This window comes from Pectinophora gossypiella, chromosome 7 (assembly GCF_024362695.1).
Source record: "Pectinophora gossypiella chromosome 7, ilPecGoss1.1, whole genome shotgun sequence".
Classification (NCBI taxonomy): Eukaryota; Metazoa; Arthropoda; class Insecta; order Lepidoptera; family Gelechiidae; genus Pectinophora; species Pectinophora gossypiella.
The window spans coordinates 1,238,579-1,259,508 of NC_065410.1; the positions used below are offsets into that span (position 1 = coordinate 1,238,579).

Sequence of the window (20,930 nt, forward strand, 5' to 3'; positions counted from 1 at the left end):
CTGAATAGCGGTCAAGGGAAAGAAAACTATCTGTGGGTGTACCTTTAAATTATAAATAGCCTATATACGTCCCACTCAATCACCGGAGGGGGGGTATGTATGGGGGGGTATGAAGCATACTCCCCCACGCTGCTCTACTGCGGGTTGGTGTAACGGCTTAACTTCATATTTCTATTTCTTTTTCAGATAATCAGGTGAAAAACCTGAAAAGTTCTTACCAAACAAAGGACAGTCTCACAAAGTGATTTCAACAATGTTCCCAATGGGGACCTCCAGATCGTGAGCCTAACTTTCAAACCAATACACCATATAGAACGGTAATTCTCAATAATTTTGCAGACAAACAGAACAAGAATTTATGAAAATTTTCAATTTACTTATTCGGAATACTGTTGCCAGCAATGTTGGGCGACCAAGTAAGGTGATCAGCCTGTAATGTCCTAACCAAGCTAGGGATCACACTTGGCCGGAATTAACTACTTGGCCGGAATTAACTACTTGGCCGGAATTAAGTACTTGGCCGGAAAAAAAATAACGAAATAGTATAGATAAATAACAGACACGTTTAGCGAATACAACGATAAAAGATACAATTTCCAGACGTCAGTACAGATCGCGTTTGTCCAATTAGGATGGTCACGTTCCTTTTTTTTAGGGTTCCGCAACTGAAATATCTAATTATCCCCATTATTATCATAGCTGTAACTCATTTATTCGAATATTGATATCGTCGTTAATTCAATCATAGCTACAAAATACCCTTCAATTGTATAAGTATCTAAAATAGGTACTACATAAAACAGATTCACGTATCAAGAGTTCGATTGAAAAGAATCATTCGACCAAGAATATTGACTGATACGTCACTATGCTAATGAACGTCACAACACTATCTTACGTACTTTGACAGACCTACATGTAATTCTTACCGCGCATTGAGACGATTGTAAAAATTGTATCTTATTGAATTAATTGAATTAATACAAGATATATTTTAATTCGTCATTTTCCATATTTTCACCCGATTTAAACCTTCCTCGGACTTCCACGAATTTTTCAAGACTAAAATTTGCCAAATCAGTTCAGCAGTTCTCGGTAGAGAGAGAAATCATCAGATAAGTTACTTTTTTTTATTCCAGATACCAATAAAGGGTACATAATTTAAACCACGTTTTGACCGTTCGAAACCTGAAAGTAGTACAAAACCACACCTGGTCGGTATTGGAATCCAGAAAGAGACAATAGTGTGCAACACTCCTGAGTTTCACCATAAAAGCTACGGAACAGCATTGCAACTTCGATACTCTCTTGACCGATTTTTTTGCCCAGTGACCTAACTGGATGGACGTAGCGAGCATGTCCAGAGGATCCCAATTAGGCTGTACGGCTGATGAAATTGGACCCATATCAGCTTTATTTAGGGAGGTGTATAGACAGGGCGAAAGTTCATGTAAATAGAATTAATATACTTACAAAAAAAGAGAAAAAATACAAATGATAAACAAAATAGAAGTGAGAAAATAAATGACAAATGGAAGGACTATAATTATAATCGAAGAATAATTGAAGGAATTATAATGATAATCATGAGTTCAGAAAATATTTTTAAGTACTTACTCTCCAATAGTAAGATAAATTATTTTATCCTTTATTAGTTACAGGAAACTATTGATGTCATATCTACATGTAATGTCATATTTAATTAAAATATATACGTCTGATATAAATGGGTATATGTATGTATGTATTTATATTTATATATTACTATTTTATTTATTTTACTTTTATTTGTTTTTTTATTTTATTTTTTATTATTTTATACAAGATGTTGCACTGTCCCGCACCAAATTGTAATAATGTTTCCTATCCACTGGTTGCCTGGAAGAAATTGCTGCTTAGCAATATCTATCATCATCTGTGTTAATTTGTTTTGTATGTTGTGTGCAATCAAGTATATTTTATTTGATTTGATTTGATAAATTACTGATGAAAATAAAAACGATAAAATATATAATTAAAGGAGTGGATGTCTCTGCCGTCTTCTGTATTTCCGAATGCATATAACCCGGGTGCTTTCAAGGCCGGAGCGAACAGGCACCTTCTGGGCGAGCTCCATCATAGGCCTCGTCAATGCCTTTAAGCAAGTCTGGGGCCAAGAGCGAACCCACCAAAGGTAAAAAAAAATGCAGGCGTAATGCTATGTGGTGGTAAATCTTCGACTATTTACATGCCTTCGCAAGTTCACTGCATTATATTATTGATTGAAGGTATTGTCATGACGATGTAGGCTCTAATCATAAAATATGTCGGAAGGAGGTCAACTCGAATGCTGGTAGGTCATCTCTGATTCAATTAACTGCGCAAAATGCAATTATGTAGAACATACATACATAAACTCACGGCCGCTTTCCCTAATGGGGTGGGCTGAGCGACAAGTAATCAAAAATAACTTGCAGCTAACTCCGACGCGTTACCGAGAAAAAGGGTCTTCTTGACAGACAACAAACTGATCCTATAAGCATTCCCGGTGGGGACATATCTTTGTGTTCCCCAGTTTGGTTAGGTGGTATATATGCATGCGCCGCCTCGCCGCCGTACCGATCAGCTGTACTCAGTAATAAACTAGCCTACTATTCAAACGGTCGTTTCATTCTAATACATAACAATTGGCGACGAGGATGGGATACAAACACACACACAACACACACTGTGTGTGTTGGGATACACTACAGGCTGATCACCTGATTGTCTGAAAGTAAGATGATCCGTGCTTCGGAAGGCACGTTAAATCGGTGGTCTCGGTTACTACTTACTGATGTAAGTGAGTAATCGTTACAGGAGCCATGTCACAGGCCTTTGGCGGGTCAATAATAACCCTGATATCAGGGTTCATGAGGTTGTTAATTCACTTCACAACCCACAAGATAGAAGAAGGGTTCTATTTTTTCCTTTCTGAGGTTTGGAACTCTAAAAAATTACCTCATTGAAGGATGGTGTTGTTCAGTTTTAACGTGGTCCTTTGTAGCGTTAATAAATTAGCATGTTGTGTTTGCCTATAATTGGACGAGCACTAGTCCAGTATTTGTAAATAGGTTAAGTTATATGTAAAAGTGTTTTTGTCTGTTGGCAAACCTAATAAAATAAATAAATAAATAAATTACCTATTTTAATTCTCATTACTCGGGTACATAATTATTCCAAAATACAATGTAATAGCAGGAGCATTATAAAAATAATTGTTGATACTTGTATTACATTATTCAAATTCAAATTATTTATTTTCAGACACAGGTCCGTAGATGTTAGTAACAATGCAAACTTAAAAGCTAGGGTTAGTATAAAACAGAGCAAATGAAAACTATTATGTATAGAATTATGTTGCTACCTACATTGCTTCTCTGTATTTTGACCAGAATTATAATGGGTGGAAGATGTAATTGTGCCTAGGTGTAATAAAAAGGTTCCCTAAAGTGGGGGGTGGATATTTGTATGAAGCTTTCAGCAATTATTATTTTCAAAATCTGCCCCCTAACCCCTTCAAAGAGGGTGTGAATTTTTTTATGGGACATTTCGCAGTTTTCAATGTAGGAAGCTAAAAATTAGTACATTAAGAAAAGGGAACCGTGTTTCTCTGAATCAATGTTGCCAACTTTATTTTTACCAGCCCACCAAATGCGGCCGTGCAAACCACCAGAAACCACTACAACTGAGCGGTATCTCAAACCACCAGAATTTCACTAGATAACCCAAAGCCGAATCAGTGCAGTCAGATCGTGGGATGTTTTTTCCCCCTCTTTAGCGCCGCGTCATAGGTAGAGACAGGGTAAATTATTCAATTATTATTAATAATGACTCTTTAATAATATACCAAATAATTTGCACTTAGCAACTGGACCACCAGTGCTTTCGACTATTTGCAACCAATCCTTTAAAACTGGGTCACGTAACCAACAATCACGAAACTTTTTGGGTATACTGTGGCTTAGGCATCTTGATCTTACTCAATATGAAACTAATGGTATGTATTACTAATAAATAAACTTTATATTGGTTCTTTCGCTCAAGTAACTCATAAACCATATTATTTGGTTGTGTTAGTGGTTAAATTCGTCACTTACCGCTAACTGAAAGGACTCTAATCCACTAAAAAATCCACTAGCTAAATCATGTCTAAACCACCAGATCTACTGGAAAATCCACTAAGTTGGCAACACTGCTCTGAATTTAAAGCAAGCGAAATCGCAGGCGAAGGCTAGTAATATAATATAATTTGACCCCAAAAAGATGTCCTGTAAGAAATTCACTAATAACCGAATAAAAGAAAACACATCAATTTTTAGAAACCTTACGTCTAAACACCTACACACCGAACTAATCCTGCTTAAATATTCTATGACGTCATTCGGGCTTGGTATCTATATTCGTATATTACTTTCCAGTCAGGAAAGCCAAAAGAAAAACAGTAGATACCTATAAAGTTACGTACTGGTGTTACGTTCTTACGTAATTAGAGTTCCCCAGTGAAAGTTTCTTTAACAGTAAGTGATTTATTTTTGAAATCGAAAAAAAATGACTTGGACTGGAATATTACACCACCGGGTCCTGTCCATGCGAAATTCTTTCGATCTATGTATCGTCATTAGGCCTACGCCGTCATTAGCTCAACAGCCTCCGTGGTCTTAACAGCCTCCGTGGTCTAGTGGTTAGAGCGTTAGGCTCACGATCTGGAGGTCCGGGTTCGATTCCCGATGGGGACATTGTCGAAATCACTTTGTGAGACTGTCCTTTGTTTGGTAAGGACTTTTCAGGCTTGAATCACCTGATTGTCCGAAAAAGTAAGTTGATTCCGTGCTTCGGAGGGCACGTTAAGCCGTTGGTCCCGGCTATTAGCCGTAAAAACACCTCCACCAACCCGCATTGGAGCAGCGTGGTGGAGTATGCTCCATACCCCCTCCGTTTGATTGAGGGGAGGCCTGTGCCCAGCAGTGGGACGTATATAGGCAGTTTATGTTATGTTATGTGACATTGTCAGAAATACACCAAATAGGTACCATTTAAATTTTAAAAGTTTTTGTTGGTTGGTTGATGTTCTTGGACGAGCACCGTGAGATCTGGAGTTCCGGGTCAAAAATCACTTTGTGAGACTGTCCTTTCTTCGGCTAGGACATTGCAGGAGGGCATCACCTGATTGTCCGAAAAAGTAAGATAATATCACGCTTCAGAAGACACGTTAAATTGTAGCTCTCGACGCCCACACAATTCTACTAGCCCGCACTAGATCAGTATGGTGAAGTATGATCCATATCCCCTCATGTGGATCGAGGGGAAGCCTGTGCAGTAGTGGGGCGTATATAGGCTAATCGTTTTGATTGACAAACGCAGAGTGACGTCACTTTTAGTTTACCCTGACATCAAGGGTGATGAAGTCACTCATTAGCTTCACAACCCACATGAAAAAAATACTGGTAGATTAAAACACAAACAGACATTATGGACTATCTATATAAATAGCAGTAAGCAGTGGTTGCCCAGTTGGTAGAACGCATGCCTCTCACTTTAAAACGCAGATTCGAATCCAGCACAGGCCTAAACCGATGACTGTCGAATTTGTTTTCGAATTCATGTTTAGATCATAAATAATTATCACGTGCTCAGCGGCGGCGAAGGAAAACATCGCGAGGAAACCCACATTCCTGAGAAATGCATTTTCGGAGGTATGTGGCGTAACCTGTATTGGGCTTTTCCCTTCGCGCGTTGGAAGGTCAGACAGGCAGTCGCTTTACTGTAAAAAACCGGACCTGTCAAATCTTCAGGTTAGGTAAGCAGACCCAGTGAAAAACGGGATAATGCAAGGGACATGATGATATAAATAGCAATCGGTCGCGGTTACTATACTGATGTAAGTATGTAATCGTTACGTGAGCCATGTCAGGATCCTTTGGCGACACAAAAGTAATCCTGCCACCAGGGTTGATGAGGTTGGTTATCCACTTCACGACCCACACGATAGCAGACGTAGGTCAAAACATACATATGTATGGTGACCGCGAAACCAGAAGTCAGTTACCATTTATCATAGACGTGTGATATTTGACGTGGGAACCGTATCTACATAACAAAAACGTCACGATATCATACATTTAGAATACAGTTAGATAGTCAAATAATCCATGAATATATATAGTTGTATACGTTTGTAGGTTCCGTTTTGCGGAATAATTTTCCGATAGTTGCTTGCATTTTTTTTTACGTTCTTCTTGTAGATTCGCCGTATACATCATTAACTACTTGGCCGGACAAATGCGCGCTGAGGGCGCGTAAACAATGAATAACCTTCCTTACCCAAGGAAGGTGATATGTCATTATATAGGCTTTCAATTATTGGTCGAAATTCTAAGAATTTAAGAAACATTTATAAGTTCGCAGAAGTATCAGATATGGAGATTGACAGATTCTATCGATAGGCAACACTAGTTTATACAACTGCATACATATTGATGTCCTGAGTCATGGTAGCTCACTTGGTAGAACGCTAGCCTCTCACTTTGAGGACGCGGGTTCGAATCCAGCACAGGCCTAAACCAATGATTGTCGAATTTGTTTTTGAATTCAACTTTGGAACATAAATGATTATCACATGCTCAGCGGTGAAGGAAAACATCGTGAGGAAACCCACATTCCCGAGAAATGCATCGGAAGTATGTGACCTAACCCGTATTGGGCTAGCTTTCTCTTCGCTGGTTGGAAGGTCAGACAGACCAACCAGAAAACCGGAAAACCGGACCTGTTAAATCTTCAGGTTAGATAATCGGACCCTGTGAAAAACGGAACAATGCTAGGGAGATAATCATACATATTGGTTTCCTTAGAAAAGGTTTAGTACGATCTACTCTGAACGGGCGTGCAAGTATGAAGCGATTGATGAATGTGGAGGAACCAAGAGAAGTGTGTCAGGATCGAAGCAAATGGAATTCTATAGTCTCTGCTCACCCCGGTGGGAAATAGGCGTGAGTTTATGTATATATGTATGTATTGGTGTCCTAGTGAGGTACGGCCCCTGAGTTCAAAACACGTATTTAACTCAAACATCCATTGTAATCGCAACAATAAGGTATTTGACTGGGTCAAAGCTAAATTATAAAATGCCAATCTAGAAATAGTAGCCAGTCTAAGATTATCAAAAATCAATTTCATTTTATTTTTCGAATTATTTTCTAATTTTATTCATAAATTAACTAACAATGAGTACGACGTTTGACCGCTGTTTGATGACGTCACAGGACAGTATTTCCATACAAACTCCAAGGAAAACTTTCGTTTTGACGTTTCGTAAAAAGTATCTTATTTGACGAGGTTGTCAAGTAGCCTATTGTTTTAGACATTTGTTTACTATGTTAATTGATTCAGAACTGTAATGAATTGGTGAAGTCACGTGAAATATATGTATGTGTTTATTGTTATCTGTCTATTTTTATAACAAACTGTCAATGAATAGTTACTTTATTTGTGTTCATTTGACAACCTGTTAGCACGGTTAACATGTTACTTTAAATAAACATTCTTGTTATATCTTGAAATTTTCAAGTGTATTTACATTATTTAGATGGAGGCAAACGTTATATAGGTAGTAAAATAAAAATAATTGCCTAAAACAGGATGTGTTGCAGTTGTAGTCTTTTGTCATTTCTTCTCCTCAGCCACACCACGTTATCCATGATAATTACGTTGAATAAAATGATTCTGATTTCTGCAGTTCCTTACCAGCAAATAATACAACGTTTAATTTAAGAAAATAGCCTAGACAATTTAAATGTTTTTCGAAATTCGAATCGAAAATTCGAAATTGATTTTCATTTTCGAACTATTTTTTTTTAATTTCGGCCAGTGTCGTCAATTTTTCGTAAATATTTTACTGGATTACAGTCGACCTTACACTCGATTCCACGCTTACTAGTAGGTATGTGCTAGTATTACGTGTTGGCTGAATATAAATAACTTGGTGGTCGAAAGGTCGTAAACGTGAACTACACTATTTAATACAGCTGAATTTGTACGCAGTCGTATAAGTATTTTGTTTTACTTTGATTTCATCGCGACGAATTCATACATACGCAGACACATTAAACTCACACGTATTTAATTTTTATCAAGGTAAGCAGACACTATGGAATTCGATTTAAACTATTAACTATATAAATAATGGAGCTGATTCCTGTAGGCTCCATTAAAAACCCTTCCTTATATTGACCAATAACCATACAGAATTAAGTTGATAGCGCACGACAAACGGATTTCATACGAGCGAGAGCATATTTTATTCGCCCGGGTTAATCATTCATTTTAAAATTAACAGTTGTCAATCATCCGTCCCTTTCCTTTTCGGCGGATAAGAAAATGATGGGTACAACTTAAAATAAAATTAGGAGATGTCTGCACGAATCGGGGCCAACTTTTACTTCACCTACTTGCAATACCACGTGAAACGATATACTCGAAAAGGAACGTAAAATTTTATGTGTTTTTGTGACGAAGTTTATAGCGGCGATAATGGAAATACGATTCATTATTTGCTAAATGGATGCGCAATATTTTACATATCACGTAATAGATACAGTCATGAGCAATGTCATGTACCCACTTTACAACCCTGTCGCACTATCATATTTGACATTTAATGAGACTTTTAATAAGACACCCTTTAATTTGCCAAAAAAGTTAATGTGACAGGGTTTCAAAGTGTATACAATACATATTAGTACTCGTGACCGTACATACTACAGAATTCAGAATTTGCCTTTCAACTGCTTTAAGACAGTAGTTAAACAAAAACTTTACAAAAAAGGTTATTATAAAGTTAGTGATTATTTAGAAGATATGAATGCATGGGATTAACTGTCTGAGAACTGATATTAGGCAGCTAAATTACTCAATTGTACGTATATATCAATATTTTATGTTTATTTTTATTTATTTTTTTAAGAACGTCTAGGGCCCTGTGCCGAGGGTTTTCTTGCAGCTTCTTTTCCCCGGCTATACAGGTTGTGAGAAGCTGCAGTAGTTTTAGGCGGATGAGATGTTCGTTATGTAAAAATTGACGATTCAAAGTGTAACTATGTTACCTACTGGTTAACTATGTTACCTATTGGTTTACTGTAAACAACCTGCTACTTAATGAAAATAAAACAAAATATGTTTATTTTACGTTATCGAATGTTAGTAGGCCGCTCGATTCTATTATTGTAAAAAATAAGGAATTGGACCTCACGGATACTGCTGTATTTTTGGGAATTACTTTGGACGCTAAGTTGCAATGGAGTCCTCATATTGATAAGTTGTCCAAAAGGCTCAGCTCAGCAGCATTCGCGGTCAAAAAAATTCGTTTAATAACCGATGTAGAAACCGCGCGATTAGTTTATTTTGCCTACTTCCACAGTCTAATGTCGTACGGCATCTTGCTGTGGGGTCATGCTGCAGATGTGAACAGCATTTTTGTTCTGCAAAAGCGGGCCATTCGGGCGATTTACAAATTGGGACCCAAGATGTCACTTAGAAATAAATTTAAAGAAATTAATATTTTAACTATGGCATCACAATATATCTTTGAAAACTTAATATATGTAAAAAAACATATAGGATTATTTGCAAAAAATAGCGATCGGCACATTGTTAATACCCGGAATAAAAATAAACTTGCTTTACAAGTCAGTCGATTACATAAGATTACTAAATCTTTTAAGGGGCAATGTATACGTTTTTACAATAAGATTCCCATTGACATTCAGAATTTGCCTTTCAACTGCTTTAAGAAAGTAGTTAAACAAAAACTTTACAAAAAAGGTTATTATAAAGTTAGTGATTATTTAGAAGATATGAATGCATGGGATTAACTGTCTGAGAACTGATATTAGGCAGCTAAATTACTCAATTGTATATCAATATTTTATGTTTATTTTTATTTATTTTTTTTTTTTTTAAAAAGAACGTCTAGGGCCCTGTGCCGAGGTTTTTCTTGCAGCTTCTTTTCCCCGGCTATACAGGTTGTGAGAAGCTGCAGTAGTTTTAGGCGGATGAGACGTTCGTTATGTAAAAATTGACGATTCAAAGTGTAACTATGTTACCTACTGAATAAAGATATTTTTGAATTTGAATTTGAATTTGAACTGAATAAAGATATTTTTGAATTTGAATTTGAATTTGAAAAACTACACTGACGACGACTGTATAGAAGGGTATACAACATAACATAAGCGCACGACTATATCCCAATTGGGGTAGTCTGACGTACATCCATCGCAAGCTTAACTGAGTACCCACACCTCACCGAGCTTTCTGTTAGACCAAGCAACGTCATAGGTAGTGTATCTCTCTTCTCTCATTTTATCCCCTTTTGGAATGTAAGGCTCGAATAACAGATTTCATTTCCACTCGGTGGATATCTAATTTTGGATAGAAAAGATTCGATCGACTTAATATCGACTGTTAATTTGTTTACAATGCTGTTACTAACTTAAGCATTATTTACTAACTAGCATTACATACATCATCATCACCAGCCCATTAACGTCCCCACTGCTGGGGCACAGGCCTTCTCTATGGATGGATAGGGAGATCGGGCCTTAAACCACCACGCGGGCCCAGTGCGGATTGGTGGTTATTAACGACTGCTAATGCAGCCGGGACCAACGGCTTAACGTACCTTCCGAAGCACGGAGGAGCTTGAGATGAAAACTTTTTTTTGTGTTCACCCATCCTATGACCGGCCTTTGCGAAAGTTGCTCAACTTCAACAATCGCAGACCGAGCGCGTTTACCGCTGCGCCACCGAGCTCCTCAACATACATACATACATACATATAATACATAAAGAGCCTATATACGTCCTGCTGCTGGGTACAGGCCTCCCCTCAATCAACCGGAGAGGGTATGTAGCATACTCCGCCCCGCTGGTCCACTGCGGGTTGGTGGAGCTGTTATTTACGGCTAACGTGTCCTCCGAAAACCCATCAGCAATATTTGTACTAGGTTTATTTGTTTACTCTGCTTATCAATAACAGACTACAAAGAAGTTAGCAAATAATTATAATTGCACAGAGCTACCTTTCATCAAAGAGATAAGGATTTAATGAACTATTTGAATGAACAAGAAATAAATGCTATCTTACAAACAGCAGTTATGATTCAATGAAACCTTTTATTCCTTACACGAGATTTCATTACGTACTTCATTTATTATTCATATTATTTACTAGTACGTATACTAGGGCATCCAATCCGGAATACCGGAATTTCGTACGACTTTTTTCGATATCTGAAATCCGGAATTTAATACTCGGATATCGTAACCCCAGAGTTCGGAATTATATTCCTAGTCGATATGCAGACAGTTTGAGACCCAACGAAAAAAATAAAATTATACTAATAATATTAATACTTATTACCGACATCGCCTAATCTTCTTCTTCTCATCATCAAACAGTACATACAACAGGACGAATAATCAACGGACATAATTTATGGAACATTACGTCAATTTTAGGCAGAATTCTTAACAACTCTCTCAAAGGAACACAACACGTCAAATGGGTTGCATACCAGCGAGATATCTATTTGATTCGTCCGGTTATTAATTCATTTTAAAATTAACACCTGTCAATCATCTGTCCCTTTCCTTATCGCCGGATTAGAAAGTGGCAGGTATAACTTGAAAAAAATGGATGGTGTTTTCCATTATACACGTGGTTTTACCCAGGGTCTACGTAAATTCCACTTGCTACGATCCTGACAAACCACTTTCGCTTCATCTTCTCTTTTCAGTCTTCGCATGTGCTCATACCCTTGACCTGGCTCTTTTTAGGGTTCCGTAGCCTAATGGCAAAAAACGGAACCCTTATAGATTCGTCATGTCTGTCCGTCCGTCCGTATGTCACAGCCACTTTTCTCCGAAACTATAATAGCTATACTGTTGAAACTTGATAAATATGTGTATTCTGTGAACCGCATTAATATTTTTATACAATGATAGAAAAAAAAACAATAAAGGGGGTCCCCATACATAGAACTGAAACTCAAAAAAAATTTTTTCATCAAACCCACACGTGTGGGGTATCTATGGATAGGTCTTCCAAAATGGTATTGAGGTTTTTAATGTCATTTTTTTTCTAAACTGAATAGTTTGCGCGAGAGATACTTCCAAAGTAGTAAAATGTGTGTCCCCCCCCCCCTGTAACTTCTAAAATAAGAGGTGGATAAAACTAAAAAAAATATATGATGTAGATTAGCATGTAAACTACCAACAAAAATTGGTTTGAACCTGATCTAGTAAGTATTTTTTTTAATACATCATAAATCTTAAACCGTAATTTACTTTCATAGTTAAAACATCATAAGTTACTACGAACTAAAAAAAGACTTTTATATTATGTTACTTGCTGTTACGGAACCCTTCATGGGCGAGTCCGACTCGCACTTGGCCGCTTTTTTTAAATATCTTCAATAGGCTAGTTTCCAACTAGTCAAATCAGTTACTCTTTACTAAACGTCAAAACACAAAATTACTATCGATTTTGTATGAGAAAGCACACTGTGACGTCATAGAAAAACGTGACAAAACATCGGACTTATTATTACGTTTTTCTTGATCAAAATTCATAAATAAGTTAAATAGAGAAAAGAAAATGGTTTTCGTCAGTTTTAGATCTGTCTTTATTTAGTGATCAGAATTTCATAATTTACCTTGAACCTGGTACAGTCATGAACCATATATCATGTACCCACTATAAAAGCCTATCGCACTATCACATTTGACATTTAATGAGGATTACGGTTTAATTTGTCAAAAAAGTTAATGTGACATGGTTGCAAAGTGTATGCATATACTCGTGACGTGACCGTACACGACCCAATTTATTTGTCTAGCCTTTCGTCTTTCGACTCTACCATTTACATTCTCTTAATAATGTTTATTCGATAATTGGGTCGTGTACTTGGTTGAAGATAAATTATGAAATTCTGATTACTAAATAAAAACAGATCTAAAACTAACGAAAAACATTTTCTTTTTTGTATTTAACTTATTAATGAATTTTAATCAAGAAAAACGTAATAATAAGTGCGACATTTTATCACTTTTTCTATGACGTCATAGTGTGCTTCTTCACACAAATTCCATTGTAATTTCGTGTTTTGACGTTTAATAAAAAGTAACTGATTTGACTAGTTGGAAACTAGCCTATTGTCCACCTCTTTCAAAACAACATTTATGCGAACATTGGCCCCGATTCCAGCAGACACCGCCTAATTTTATTTTAAGTTATATCCGTCATTTTCATATCCGTCGAAAAGGAAAGGGACGGATGATTCACAGCTCTTAATTTTAGGAAGAATGAGTAAATGAATGAATAACCCGGGCGAATCACAAGGTACGGCGGCGCTGGTATGCAATCCGTTTGACGTGCTGTCTACTTAACTGTGTCGGGTTATTGACGGATGTAATTTTTTTACACAGTTGGTTTAGATTTGTGCTTAAAATTGACGTGTGTTCCATAAATTTCATGCTTGTCGATTACCCGTCCCTTTCCTTTTCGGCGGATAAGAAAATGACAGATATAATTTAAAATAAAATTAGATGGTATTTACAGGAATTAGCACCATAAAGTCATTAAACATTATGAAAATAAATTAAAATCATCATATTACTTACAGAAATTAATCTTTGGCAAACTTAGATGACGGATTACCACACGCTCTCAACTTTGAAACTTTGCCAATTATCACTTTAACAACGTACGTAAACGTTGTTTAGAACTACCTACCTGTTAGCATAGATTACATTATAATACTACATACTATTTAGTGTTGGTTATAGTGGTAGACAGAGTACCTACCTACAGGTATAGCTTGTAATTTTTATTAAATATAAGACAACCATTGTGACGTAGTGCGAGGAGCAGGCATTGAGACAAACTTTTGCGGGTTTACCGATGTCTGTATTCCATTGTTTGTATGTAACATTGTTTTTATAAGAAAATAAATAAAATAAAAATAAACGTTAATATAATTTGCACTTTTTGTATAGATATAATCTGTGCTATCATGTGCTTTAATGATAGAGTAATAACGAGTATTTTTGTTCCTGAGGGTAAGTATAGGCATGTTGACAGTGGTAAAATTGTATGGGATTGTCAAAAAAATATACGGTCGAATTGAGAACCTCCTCCTATTTTGAAATCGGTAAAAAGGTGACATGTCAATCGAGCAAATAAAAAACTTTAACTTCACGGTCTATTAATCAAAGAACGGCTGTACGGCTCACCACCTAACAGATAACTCGATGACGGGTGGGTACATAGTTCATCTTGTGATGGATGTACCTTTGTTTTTTTTTGTTTTTTTTTTTGACGTGATTTATTGTAGATTTGCCGCAGATGGCATTAACTACTTGTCCGGACAAATGGGGAGCGCTGAAGGCTCTCACCCGATGGATGTACCTCTCACTACCCCAAGTGGGACATACAAGTCTTGAGCTTATAGTAAGTATGTTCATTAAACAGGCAATGAGCTGATTGCCAGTTGGTTACAAATTCTGCTACGATTCACATGACATCTTAAGATGAAATCTTGGTTATTGTACACAGAATATAAAAACACAAGACAAACAAACAGTTCAACTTATTTCTAGTAGACATCTCTTCCAGCAGACCGGGAAAGAGATAAAACGGGAAGAGGGAAGATAGTAAAGTGGTAGCAAATTGACTTTTAATATACGTGAATTTATATATGAATTAATGAATAAAATACAGATATTAAGAAAAAAAAACTTCACATACCTGAACACTGTTACCAATTTTATACGTTAAAAGCACCATATTAGAAAACAAAAATCGTATTTTTACAAATCTTTTATAAATACGACCAGTTTTTACTTAACTACGATCTTAATGAAGTAATTAACAGATAGGTGAATGTGTACAATGTTTTATCGAATAATTTATTGACGTGTACGCGTGGCGTGAGACATTTCGTTGTTAATAGGCAGAAAATTATAAGTCGATGTATATCATTTTAATCTTTGCCACAGCTGTCATCAGCATATTATGACGTAACATCATTTACATGAATGTTCGCTAACGTAATGTAAAGAAATACGTAAAGGTTAGGTACATTACAGTATGTATGAGGCAGCCATAAAGTATTTAGAACAACGATTGTGTATACCAAGGGGATAGCTAATAGAAAGCATAAGTAATACATACTTATCCTAAAAATTATACCATAAACTGACACTAGAAGAAAGTTATAGAAGAACCATCCAAATGTCAATTGTAATTCAAATTCAAAAATATCTTTATTCAGTAGGTAACACACTCGTAGTTACAAGTAGTTAATGCCATCTGCGGCAAATCTACAATTACACTTGGAATCGTTAATTTTTACATAACAAACGTCTTATCCGCCTAAAATTAGTTACTGTAGCTTCTCACAACCTCAATATCTTAGGATTCAACAACTTTAGTGAAAAATAGCTTTATTCATTAGGTAGCATATTTACATTTGGAACCGTTCGCATTGAATATATTTTTACCTACAATCACTAACAGTACATTGCATGGTAACCCAATTCAACTGACCAGGATGATTTCATTCTTAGAATGAGTAGCATCAAAGGGTTGGAAATAAAGGAAGGTACACCTTTCTCTTTCCAACCGTCCCTGTCTTGGGCATCGTTCTGCCAGGTGTTCTGGAAGGCGTCTAGTCTAAGTATTCCTCTACCGGTCGTCGTGGTTTGCTCGACGTCGACGATCTTGTGGGGTCCAACCTGACGTAATATTATGAGTAGCCCACTGTTCCGGATGCATTCATAGATTAAAGAATACGCATAGAAAGTTAACTCCTTAACGTCAAAGAGTAGTTTCCGGGGTGTGCCCAAATAATGCAACTTCAGCCTGCATTTTTAAAAATAGGATAAAAACGTGGCTTCTTGAGAAACAATTTTACAATTTTTCATTTTTAAATTTATTTTTTCTAATGTGTAATTGTATTATAATAAAAATTTAATTTACTTATATGAAATGACATTCGATTGCGATTATTATTATATAATGATTTTATATTTAATTTGATATTTTCTTAATATACTTGATATTTACATTATTTGTCTTTTTCATGTCGATTCAGTTGGTAAGTTCTAACGAACCTACTCTGTACTATTGTATTTAATTGATGACTTGTAATAGTATATTCCCAATAAAATTTTCATTTTCAAATTCCCTTTTTGAAAACAATTTGAAAACGAATTCGCCGGAAAAGATCTTTCCTTAAATAAGTAAGCAAATACAAATTTTCAATAAAGTCGTTAAAGGGCTTATTTATTTAAAGATGAACTTATAGTATCAAGTTAATTTCTCTTTATCTTTATTAGGCGTAATCTCAACATGATTTCGATTACACTCATCAGTCATATCTTATCATATAGGTAACAACATTGTAACCAAGTAAAATTATGTATTACCATTATCATCTGTTATCAAAATTACAATTTTGATTTACCCGATTACTTTGCCATAGAGGCAGCCAATCAGCTCGCCACACCAAACACCTCAGGACCCCGATACCAACCCCGCCGGCGTGGTCGACGATTTCCCTCAATCAGCACTTATCGCTATATTGTATATAATTATGTGATGCACGCCGGATTGACTATGAATTAAATTTTAATATTGTAATATTTAAGTACATACCTATGTAATGTTGCACGCCCGATTGCGTTAAATTGTACCTAAGAACTGTATTTTTCTTTTTATAACGTAACTATGACATAATTTTTTGTACTGTACAATTGCAATAAAACTCTTTTGATTTTTTTTGTCTCCTTTTTGGTAGTGTAGGCGGCAGTTCTGGATAAGCTTACAGATATCGTGATAATAATATATTATTTTTAAGAATAAGAAGAATAAGAATAAACTACGGGCGGGCGTCGTCTGAGAGGAAAAATATATAACAATGTGTTTGAAGGACGATTTTGAAATATTTAATGGAGGTGTAAACAGGTTTAGTGTAGTCAAACAGTAGATAGTAAGGTCAAGAGGACGACGGACTTTGATGTTGTAATTATTTATTATGATTTTCGTATTTAGTAGAGATGCCGAACCAAACTAACCCGCAGCGGAGCAGTGAGGTGGAGTATGCTCCATAACCCCTCCGGTTGACTTTGTACCTTCATCTTGACGTGTCCCTCTATCTAAATTAATTTCGTATCTTACTTTCGGTAATAGGCTACTTAATGAGATACTTTTTACGAAACGTCAAAACGAAAGTTTTCTTTGGATTTTGAATCGAAATTATGTCCTGTGACGTCATAAATAAAAGCGGATAAACGTCGTACTCATTGTTACTTAGATAGATAGATAAAATACTTTATTGAGCACAATGGACACAAAATACAGAGATAAGGACAGCATATACAGAAAAGCACAACAGGCGGCCTTATTGCTCAATTCATAAATAAGTCGAAAAGTAGAATGAGTATATTCTATTTCTAGATTAGCAATTTATAATTCATCTTTGACCCAGTCAAATGCCTTAAAGTCAGTTAAATACTTAATAGGGTTATTAAGTTACTGTTTAGAAACATTTTAGTTGTTTAGTAACTTTACTTAAATATTTATTACGTTTTAATATTTATTTGAGAATATTTTTTTCGTTTATCATCATCATCTGCCCTTATTCCACTCTCACAATCTATCCACTCTTTCTTGGGATGTCCTCTACTCTTATATCCATTAGCTTTATTAAATTATCCATTAACATTAAACTTAATATATGTAAAAAAACATATAGGATTATTTGCAAAAAATAGCGATCGGCACATTGTTAATACCAGAAGATTCCCATTGACATTCAGAATTTGCCTTTCAACTGTTTTAAGACAGTAGTTAAACAAAAACTTTACAAAAAAGGTTATTATAAAGTTAGTGATAATTTAGAAGATATGAATGCATGGGATTAACTGTCTGAGAACTGATATTAGGCAGCTAAATTACTCAATTGTATACCAATATTTTATGTTTATTTTTATTTTTTTAAAGAACGTCTAGGGCCCTGTGCCGAGGTTTTTCTTGCAGCTTCTTTTCCCCGGCTATACAGGTTGTGAGAAGCTGCAGTAGTTTTAGGCGGATGAGACGTTCGTTATGTAAAAATTGACGATTCAAAGTGTAACTATGTTACCTACTGAATAAAGATATTTTTGAATTTTGAATTTGAATTTTGAATAACATTCATACTCATAACTTTCCTCATTTTGCCTTTCATCCTTCATTAAGATCCTCCTATCATCCTTTATTATATTTCCTTTCTATGCTAACATAACATAACAAATACTTTATTGCACAAACAGGAAAAAACAAAATACAAAACAAAAGAGAAATAGAACCCACTACCACTACTACTGCTATTAACTATTAATGGACTATTAACTATTACCACCTACCTAGAAGGGCGTACATTGATCAAATTGGAGATGTCCTTAGAAAAGGTTCAGTAAGATCTACTCTGAACCGGCGTGCGTGTATGAAACGATTGATGAATGTGGAGGAAGCAAGAGAAGTATGTCAGGATGGAAGCAAATGGAATTCCATAGTCTCTGCTTACCCCGGTGGGGAATAGGCGTGAGTTTATGTATCTATATAACTGTAACCAATCTATATCTTTTAGTACATATATTCGAATATTATATTCATATTTGGGTTCGACTCCCGGTGGGGAAATATCACAAAAATTACTTTGTGATCCCTAGTTTGGTTAGGACATTACAGACTGATCACCTGTTTGTCCGAAAATGAGACGATCCGTGTTTTAGAAGGCATTAAGCCGTTGTTCCCGGTTACTACTTACTGATGTAATTAAGGTGTCGTTACTTGAGCCATGTCAGGGGCCTTTGGCGGCTCAGTAGTAACCCTGACACCAGGGTTGATGAGGTTGGTAATCCACCACACAACCCACACGAGAGAAGATGTACCTACATACGTGTTAGGAATAAATGCCTATGACAGATTTATTTTTAGTTAGCTTAAATCGCGCTATAATCGATGTACTATGTATTCTTTGCTCTTATATAAACCCCAATATATCTGTCTGCTCTAAATTCAGCTGAACTATCAAAGACTTAGTCTTGTTCGGAATATACTAAAATATTAGCAGATTTAAAATAGCTTCATAGTGAATGGACTTTATTTTTATATTGTGACAGTGACTAAAATCGACGCTATTTCACTGTTCAGCCACAATTTAGTGACTAAATAAAGACTCAATTACACTAAATACTGACTTTTCGTTACTAAATATTCTTTTCGTTATTTAATTATAATACTAATTTATTTTTAATGTGATTTAAGTGTAATAAAGAGTTTTTGTATTGTATTGTAATAATGAACTACCCACTGTTTCATTAGTGTTTTGTTTTTATTTGAAGAGTTAATAGTAGAATATTTGTTCATTAATCATTGGAAAATTCAGTTCATCTAATCTTAATAGAATTTGATAATAATGATGATTGATGAATGAAAAGTCGAGATGTAGCTTGGTAGCGTGGTTTTTAAGACACTATGATGTACCTATTGTACCTAAATTAATGTTTTTTTTTTAAATAGAGTACGAGGTATTGCATTTTTAAATTTTGTATGTATATTTTTTTGCCATACTAAGACATAAGCTTGCCGCTCGTGTTTAGTCCTCGTGGACTTCAGTTTTAACGCGTGTCACGATTTTCCACCCCTTTTCATCCCCTTAGGGGCCGAGTTCCAGGATAAAAACTATCTTAATTTCTTCCTTAGGTCTCAAACTATCTCCATTATGAATTTCATCTAAATCGGTTCAGCGGTTTAAGCTTGAAAATTTACAGACTGACAGACAGATTTTATGCTTATAAATATCGTCTGGATACGGATTATTAAAAGTACATAAGTAAGTCATAAGTCATAAATCAAGGAATGTGTAAGTTTACAATCTTTTTGGCATTAATGTAACAGCAAAAAGTAAGGTATGTTTATACCTACTCGATTGATTAGTAAACAAATTAAATATTATAAAGTTATTTCAAAACTGGTATATATTAAATAAGAAATGTGGAACGGACATAGCTTATAATATTAAACATTTATTTAAAAGTAAAGTCAATTAAATATTCGCGGAAAAATACATACATGACTATTTTCGTGTTATGTTACGTGATTCAGGGAGAGTCGTAATTTTCAGGAGAGTCGCAAATGTTTGCGTTTTTCCACGCCAGAATTAACGCCTGGCATTCAGCATCACAAATAAAGAGCAAATTTTTCTTTGAATTCTAATCACCTATTGTTACCAAAGTAACAGAAGGCCCAAAACGAAAAACAAAGTTGTTAACGCCGTTACATCTATTGTCTCAACTAAATTTAAAAAAATAAAATACAAACCTGAATGACTACCAAATCCACAGATTATAAAAACTTAAAACTATCACAAAGAGCACTGGCACACACGTTTTGAAAAAAGAATGAAATGAAATGAGGTTTTATTGTGCGTCGGTTGAGCGACGCGATAGGCCGGCGCGAGTGATCATGTGCTACTGCCGCCGAGTTGCCGCCGCCGCGGCAACGAACCCGCTTCGACTTCTCTCTCTGTGACTGTACTGGTACACTCAGCGTGCCAGCAGGCATTCAGCACACGCTAGATGCTGTCTAGCTGGAATCTGGTCAAGAGCACTATCATATTTAGAACCCTGTCGCTTTAACATTATTTAAAGTTTAGTCAGACTTTGTTTCAATTTGTCAAATAAGTTAATTACGACATGGTTCTAAAGTGTCAATGTTCGAGCACACTATAGGTGTCTAAACTATACTAGAACACTGCGTTCTATACATATTTACTATTTGTTAGGTTACTCGAAGGACCAATGTTAGG

The 20,930-nt window shown here is 35.7% G+C and overlaps 2 protein-coding genes across 3 annotated transcripts in view; one reads left to right on the forward strand and one right to left on the reverse strand.

The window, feature by feature from the left end:
* LOC126368170 (ATP-binding cassette sub-family G member 1) overlaps positions 1-20,623 on the reverse strand; it is a 56,938-nt gene extending 36,315 nt beyond the window's left edge. For both annotated transcript variants that reach the window (XR_007566549.1, XM_050012058.1), the window contains exon 1: positions 20,444-20,623. The gene's annotated coding sequence lies outside the window, so the exon portion shown is untranslated. The remainder of the gene's footprint in view (positions 1-20,443) is intronic.
* The window catches only part of LOC126368174 (GRIP and coiled-coil domain-containing protein 1), a 235,441-nt gene that overhangs the window by 137,321 nt on the left and 77,190 nt on the right, over positions 1-20,930 (forward strand). The gene's annotated exons all lie outside the window — the stretch shown is intronic.